This window comes from Poecilia mexicana, unplaced genomic scaffold, assembly GCF_051168715.1.
Source record: "Poecilia mexicana isolate PSO_F unplaced genomic scaffold, ASM5116871v1 scaffold_22, whole genome shotgun sequence".
In the NCBI taxonomy this organism is placed as follows: domain Eukaryota; kingdom Metazoa; phylum Chordata; class Actinopteri; order Cyprinodontiformes; family Poeciliidae; genus Poecilia; species Poecilia mexicana.
This window is the reverse complement of record NW_028263391.1, coordinates 14,030,945-14,039,610: the sequence shown is the minus strand read 5'-3', so window position 1 is coordinate 14,039,610 and position 8,666 is coordinate 14,030,945.

The following is an 8,666-nucleotide window of genomic DNA, read 5'->3' as shown; positions in this document are numbered from 1 at the left end:
TAATAAAAGAAATTATTGAAATGTTAATTGCTTTCAGTAATTAAATTCAAAAAGCTATATTACATAGGTTAATTACACATACTCTGATCTATATTATGTTAAATTTGATGATTATGAATATGTCTTACAGATAATAATATAGTTATTAAAAACATTCAAACATTACATGCAACCATATAAAAAAGAGCTTTGGTGCAGAGGTGTTACGTTATTGCCTACACAGTTATAGAGACGAGACTGCTGACTTGTCAGCTGTTCAGCAGACGATCGTTGACATCGTACCGAAGCTGAATGTTTACTGACTGTGTCTAAGCAGTCGAAGGAAAAGTGCAGAAAATAAAAAGTTTCAGTTTTTAAATTGAATTAGCAATGTAAAGTAGCTTTCAATGATATTACCAAATTTAATTAAATAAATTGACTGCTAAACCCATCAACTTATTTGGCAGCATTGTTTGCGAATGTAATCACTTCCATATGTTTTGTTAAATCAGAAGCCATACATCTGCAGACATTTTTTCCCCAACAGTTTTATTAAAATTCTGGTACATTTGTGTACAAAGTATTATTAGCTTAAAACCTACTTGAAAAGTTGTCAGGGCATATTGTCTCCAGGTTTCACCAATGAAAACAACATTTGGAGTTTGTGATTTTGCTATTTCAATACCTGCGTGGCATCTGGACTAACTAGTCCAGCTTCATCCTAAAATGTAGAACTTTTGGTCTTGTCAAGTCAGGAATGCTGTATACCAAACTAAAAATCATTTAAAGTGTTGTTTGTCCATCAGAGTATCTTTTATTTTTTTTTTCACTAAACCTTCTTTAAAATTGGAGTTTAGTTTTCTTAATATTTTCGACCCGGTTTAAGAATCACAGGTCCAATTAAGCTGAGCTGAGTTTCCTTTTCACTATAATTATTATTATTATTATTTTTGAATGACTGTGCACGCAGTCATATTTTAACAAATAGGAGACAATGGACAGAACAAATATTTCATCTGTAGAAAGTACAGCACCTATTTTTCGCCAGATTGACATTACAGCCTTGGAATATTTATGTTTTTTAAATTAATTTTATGTTTCCAGTAAATGAAAACATTGCTTTCACTTGTTGGATTGAAATCCGAAAAAATTTAACTTTCCAGTCGTATTTTTGATTTATTGAGACGCACCTGTAAGAATCTTAATGGTTGCGTCCAAAAGAGCTTTCTCTTGTGGCATCTTCTTACGTTGTTAATCTTAATGCTTGTCTTTCATGCTTGTTGCCTGCCTTGGTAATGGCTTGCGCACATGCTGCCCTACGCAGACCCCAAATAACCAAACACCATATACGTTACATTCTTCCTTACTCTGTTCCCACTCTGAGGTCTTAGTCAGCAGAAAGGATGTAAAGGAATTTCCTGTCGTAGCCCAATGCTCGCTGCTGCCGGCTGTGTGTATGTGTGTTTTACATTAGCACCGACTCCCTCCGATGTCAAGTACAGACCATTTCACAGAGGGCAGACGGTAAAAAGGAGGGAGGCCAATCAGACTGTTGAGAGAAATACTTCTCCCCTGAGGATCCTTACAGCTCCACTCGCTCCCTCCACCCTCCTCCCCCTTTATTAATCCGTCCTCGACCGAACTCTTCCTGCCTCTTCTTTCGTCCCTCTGTCCGCATACTGTCAAAGATGCAAATCGAGTTGCGACCCTAAAAGAAAAAATAAATAAATAAATAAATGCACGCACAATCACAGGGAGTCAGGGTGAGGTCATTGTCACCAGAGCGAGCATTATTCTCGACACCCTGAAGGGAGAAACCCTGGAACCCTTCTGCCTTTCAGAACGCACAAAAGAGCCCCACGGAGGGAGGAGGAAAGCTATGGAATGTGTTACCAGGGTTTTCTATGGAACAGGTTCCCAAATTCAAAATCAGTTCAGACTGTCCACATGTCTGGGGATTACTTTGTAAATACTCTATGTCTTGAATTCTCCTTTAAGCAATTTTAATGTCACACAGGAGCTGAAATCAAGTGTAAATCCATAGTTTTGAGCCATAAAGTGCGGATGCATCTTTAAGAGTTGTGGGGGAAATAAAAAAAAACAAAAAACAAAAAATAAAAAAAACTTCTGAAGTGCTCTTGAGATGCCTCAGGATTTTTCCATGACAAACCCATCGCCTTTCCCAACGCAGAGCAGTGGGAACTGGCTACTTTGTTTGTCTGGGAAGAATGCAGGGTTTAGCCCAGGAGGGGACGGCTGGGGGAAAAGCATGATAACTCCCACTCCCATTCAGATTTATGGTGAAGACAGAGGGGCTCCTCTTGATGCACGTCAAGGGACCGGCAGAGCGCCGCCCCTTCTGTTCCGGGCCAGCCAAAGCAAATGTTTAGCTGAACAAACCCCTGGCCATTCCTTACACCCCTGGCTCTTTGTCTTCCTCTAGTGCATGTCTCTTTCTGCTCCATCATATGGGAAAGCAGGTTGCGGTTCTGCTGTACGGACTGTAACATGGTGATGGCATTTATATTTCTTAGTGTCAAAAGGCTGAGTGTGAGAGGTTCAGCATCTTATTTTTTATTGATAAAAAAAGAATATAGAAATCAGCAAGTTTCTTTTGAAAAACAACAATAAATACATGAAATACAGATCTACTACTAACTTTTTATAGGCAGCCATTGTATTTCTTAAATTTTTCATTTATCTGCATCAAGTTCTAGCTTTGTCTCATCAAATGTTTAAAAATCCTCCAAGCGAGCCTGACAGACGTGTGAACGGAGCTCATCTTGAACTCTTTTCAGTTCGCCATTCATTTCTTTCTTTCGTTCCCTCTAAATATTCCCCTTTTACCAGATTGTTCTCCATCCTGTCTTTTCATTACTGCCTCATTTATTCTTTTATCCAGTCTTCCTATTACTGCTGTGGGACACCTAAGGCCCTATTCATCTTCCCCCTTTATGGGTTCCCATTTTCACTACCCGGTCTGACCAGACAGGCTCCCTCTAACTCATCCAAACTGAGGTCTGTAATTAAAGCCCAGATTGTTTTACAGTGATGCCACTTAGTTCTTTATCATTACGAAAACACACAAAGAAAAGATCAAACCTTTTCTGTGAGGTGAACATGAGCACATCAGATTTGACCTTTCACCTTACTTTAACTGCTTTTCTCCAGGTCATGTCAAAATGTCTTTGCCAAACTTTTAGGTTATTATTATTTACTGGCTGCTTAACATGATGCATCTCTCACATTAGTGGCAGTTCATGTCTGATTGTTTGTTCAACCCTCTAGTGACAACTTTAATTTCCCAGAGTCACATGCTGCCTGCAGGAGGGAGTTGAGATTCAGTAAGAGTGAACCAGTCACTGCCAGACAATTTGCTAAGGCAAGAAACAATATGCTGATGAGTGTGTTGGGCTAAAAATTCAAAAGACCATAATCTACCATGGACAATGCAAGAAAAGTGTGGTTTCTGTAAAAGCTATTTTGCTAAGATTTTCTTGAGTATACTTCAAATAAGTGAAGTTCCTTAACGTTTTTCTGTTTTTTACCCAACGAACAACAGTTTTTATTTAACTTCCAACTCCACTAATTTGAACATAACAGATAACACTTTTCTGTTTATGTTTCTTTTAGTTTAAGGGGAAATTCATAATTAATGTTAAGCTGGAACAGCAAACAAAAACACACTCTCCGGAAAAAGTTTGAAAACAAACCAAAGCCTTAAATGACCCTTGCAGTATCACATCTTGGAATAAAGTATTTCTTTATATTTAATGTATATTTTTTAGCCTTACAGTGACAGTATATTAAGTCTGTGAATCTACTGTCACAAAGATTGAAAAACAGTCATCCTTGAAATAAGCACAGCTTTAAATCTTGTTATATTAAGAATAACTTAGTACAATGAACGATACGTCTGTGAACACCTATGGGTTATGGGTTAGATAACCCATATTTTAAAATGCTAATTCGTTGAACGCAGGCTAAATGCAAGTTGTTTTTTTCTACAACAAGAAAGAAATAACAAGGCAAACTAATCCTAATCCTAGTCTCCTACTGTGTTCTATGCCAACCACTGCACTGAAAGTCGTGCATAGACCTCAGCTTTGTCATGGGGGGGAAAAAGTGACTGGACTGTCTGTATTCAGGCTCCTGATACTGCCTGATCCACCAAAGCTGCTGATTCTGGCACTGAGACTGGCAGCTTCTCCCCCCTTTAAAAAAAGCCTCTGCCTCTGTCCCAATCCAGGAGATCTGATTGACACTGTGCGAGTGCCATCTGCCCCTGGACAAGATTACACAGTGCACTGGGCCAAGAAATCCTCCAGATTAAATATGAAATATAGGGCAGGAATGGCTGTGTCTAGATTTAGTTGTGCAATGTTTGCCCTGTTCACGTTTGTGCACCTGAAAGATTGCTTTTTGCAAATACATGTCTGGACTTTTCTTCAGTTGTCTGATCGATTATTTGTTATCTGAAAAATCTTCCAGAAGAAATTCTAATCTTGTTCTTTTTCAGCTTTAATCAATGCAATTCAGATTTGTCTTATTTGTATGATTAACTAGCTGGTTGGTCAAACTGCAGGAGAAGCAGAAAGGTAATTGACAAAAGCACAGAGTGAGCAAAAACAACTTAATCCAAAATTTGTTACTATAGAAACTGTGCCTTTCCCCCCTGCTCCAGTTGAATTGGAGTTGCACATTTAACAGCAGGAACAAATTACCACTTGTTTTGTTTTCTGTGAATTTCCTGTGGTGTGGAAGGTACTAAACTCAACTTATTCAAAATAAGGTTTTCTCTCTGACTAAAACACAATATTCTTTGACACTAATCAAGGTCTATTTTAAGAAATTGCAGAATGTTGAACAGCTCAGATTTTTAAAAGATTCCCCTTTGTTTGTTTTCCAAGTGAATATATGAAAGTGCTAACCAGCTTCCAAAGAGAAGACATTTTTTTTTTTTTTTTGGACTCAAAGAAAAAACACAGTTAATTTAGTTTGAAATGGTAGATATCTTCTCAACCGCAGCCGTTATAGTCATGGCTCTATAGCTCATCACATGATGGGTTAACCCTGGGAGTGTTTTTTTGTTTTTTTTCCTTCCAAATCAGGTTTAATCTTATTTAGGAATTAGTTCTTGCTGATAGCTATTAGGCTGTGGTTGTCTTCACCAACTCTTAAAAATACAAAACAAAACCAAACAGACAAACAGAAACGGCACTGTGGAAGACCAGCGTTAACTTTACAGAAACTTTTAAAATCAACCTTTCAGTCAGGCCCAAACAGCTTTAACTTGACTCGTTTAATTGCAATAACAAGACAGACTCTGAATATCTCATTTACAGCTGTTTTTGGTTTTGAAAACATCAAATGCCTCCCACATTAGTTCATCATTTCATGCTTAGGAGGTGATTTGCAGCTTGTAGTCAGCATCAGAGCTCGATCTCAGGGGGGAGCTTAGCAAAACGTCCAGATGGATTTTTCTTCTCCTCTGGCAGACAGAATTAAGCAGAAGATTGCAAATTTTCCTGAAGTATGTCCAAATTTTTGTCTAAAGGTGTTCTATGATGCTTTATGGTTACCTTTTGAATAGAGTTTCTGCATTATTTGTGTGTTATGTGACCTTCTTGTTCCCCTCAATTAAACCCTTTAAGCAAGAACAGGGATTTTACTCCCAAACCGTGAAAGATTCCTTGTGTGCTGTGTTGATGGACACTTGGTCCTGACATAACATTTGCTCTCAGTGTTCAGAAACAAGGAGCTGAGCGAGTTGTAATAAAGGCTGGACGATGGAGGACTTGAGTGTAGTGCTGTTCTGTTGCAAGGGGACATGTGCCGTCATTACTCACAGCTAAAAAAGCCATTTAAGACAGCTTCTATGCTCACCATGGGCCAACCCACCCACTCTACAGCTACAGGCCAAGGAAGGGCTGGGGTGTGGACTGTCTTTAGAGAATATATCAACAGTATTGGACAACTTGGCTGTAGTCTCTGACAAGCCATTGCTGTCTTACTGTAAACTTTCTTGAGCAAAGTTATCTTGGACAAATCTACAGTACAGAGCAAAAGTTTAAACTATCTCAAGTTTTTTTTTTCTTTTTTGTTAAAGAGGCTTTCATGTAGTCCTTAAAAAGGTCCTCTTCAATTTTTCTTTAGACTTTTTGAAGGTCTAAAAAAGGTCTATATGCTCAGAAGCAAGAATCATTCGCTGCTGCTGCTGCAATTGTTAGGTTTGCTAACTTTCTAACAAATGAAAATGCTTTAGTCTAAATAATTCTAATGTAGCTCTGGATGCATGTTTAGTTTTGTTATCTTGCTGGAGAGTGAACCTCAATCCTAGCCTGAAGTCTTATGCAGCCTTAACCAGGCTGTCTCATTGACTCTGACCATCATTGTCTGGTGAACAAAAGCTTTCTCTGTTTCATAGAATAGATTATATCTTTAACATGATTTGTGTTAGTTTTTTACTGCATTTTCTGTTTTGCATGCCCGACCTGGGCGTCTTTCTCTACATGTTTACTTTGACGGTCTTGTGGCTTGTAGAAAACTGCAGGCAAGACTTTACGGCCACTCCTCCATTAAGTCCATATTTGTAATGAGCACAACTACTGATTTTTCTCACAAAATATTCTTCCAGCTGAGCTTTGGCTGTTTGTAGCTCCTCTAGATGTACAGCAGGTCCCCTAGCTTCTCTAAGTACACCTGGGATGCTAATGAAGGCGATTGGTGGTAGGGGATTTATTTATTTATTCTTTTTAGTGGTATCAGAGTTAAAGAGGTTGAATATAAGTGCACACCATTCACACTTTTATTTGGGAAAATCTTTGTGTCTCTTATCTTCTACTCTGCAATTATGCTCTAATTTTCATCTATCCATTGATTACACCCGCCTGTCCTTGCAGAGTTACATTGGGCTAGCGCCTATCTTTACCTGTCATTGGGGAGAGCCAGCCCAGTTGCTCCAATCCATCCAGCTCTGTACTAGTATTGAGAAACAGAGATGAGGCAAGGCAGTCCAAGGAGAAACATGTGGCCAGCTGGCTATTGCGGGTCCAGCTGATGTCTAATGGAAAGCATGGGCTCGTAAGCCAGCTTGAAATTCTCATTCATGTTTGACGGAATCCACATATCAAAGATGAGTTCAGAGTTGTTCCAAAAACCAAACGAAGGCTTTGATTCAATGACAAAGAGCAGGCTAAGAGACGAGCATCCCTTTTTTTTTATTACTCAGGCAAGCAATAGTATGAAGGGACGTGACCAAAAAAGACATGCTACAGGGTGAAATAAAACTTTGATTTCTCAGTTTTGTCATTGTGTTGGTCATGCAAGAATGCATTCCAGGGAGCCACTATTCCAAATGGAAAAAGAGGAGGACAGGAATTAGTTGAGGGGGGCTCTAATATAAAACATATGTGAGTTAAAGATGCGGTCAGAGGGGAAGTTTGCCTTTACCATAATTCAATGATTTTTGTGTGAGCCTCAAAAATATAATGGATTTTTTTTTCCCCCCTGCACCATCCCACATTCAATCTTGTGGCCTCGAGAGGCTCCGACCCCTAAAACAGTTTTTGTTTCGCCCCGATGTAAACACTTCCATATGCGACGAGAATGCGTTAAAGAGCAGCCTCAGCCACGGCTTGGACGTCCAACAAAACATCTGTGATAACTCCTAATCCAAGTTCAATATGCATGCAGAGCTGCACACATGGGGATGGATACTTTCAGAGTGAGGAGAGAGAACAGGGGAGAGGGGCGCAGTAAAGGGGGGAGGAAGCGCTGGAATGAAAAGTGTCTTGTCGACAAAAGGGAAATATCTGAGGTTTGGCAAGAAACCAGAGTTTGGGGTGTGGAAGTTTATTGTGATGTTCGGCTTTGGAACTGAGGCCCTCACACTATTTTTTCGCTGTTGAGCATCAAGTCTTCAGCAATGTACAACAGTTGAGGAGCAATGAGGCTGAGGTTTTTGCTGAGAAGACTAATTTGGCTTTGAGTGTTGCGGTTGTAGTGTAAAACATGAACTGTGCGAGAGGTGCTTTGATGTTTTGCACAGCAATTCTGCCTGTGGACTCAAACACAGCATGTCGATGTTGGCGGTGGCAGTTTAAGAGGGTGGATCTTTAGACGGTGACAGATTGATGAATAGGATTAAAAATTTCTCAGGTTTGCTTTTGGTCTCTATTCCTGGAAGCCAAAGAGATGGTCACATTGACAAACCAATGTTTACCCTTTAAAGTACAGTGAATCCAAACATAATGTCCCTGTTCCTCTTTAGGTGATTCTTGAGCTCAGTGAAATACTCCCAGCCATTTTCTAAAGATGAGCTACATTGTTTTGCCCCACTATTTCCACTCCATAAAATGTAAACCTTTTATAACCACAATTGTTTGTGTTTCATTGAGCTTGCAAGAGATAGACCAATTTCAGTTGGTGCATAAGTGGAAGGAAAATGGTTTTCAAAATATTTTACTACTAATACAAACCTGAAATATGTACCTTGTATTTGGAATAACCCCCAAAGTCAGTTTATCAATAAATCGTTTCTATATTATTTAATTTCAGCATAAAAAAGTTAGTCTTAACACCACTGGAGAGGTGTTGGAGAAAGTTGTGTAGATGTCACACATGTGAAGTTATAATACAATATCTTACAGCATCTTACAGAGCATTGTTCCATCCATCATCTGAAT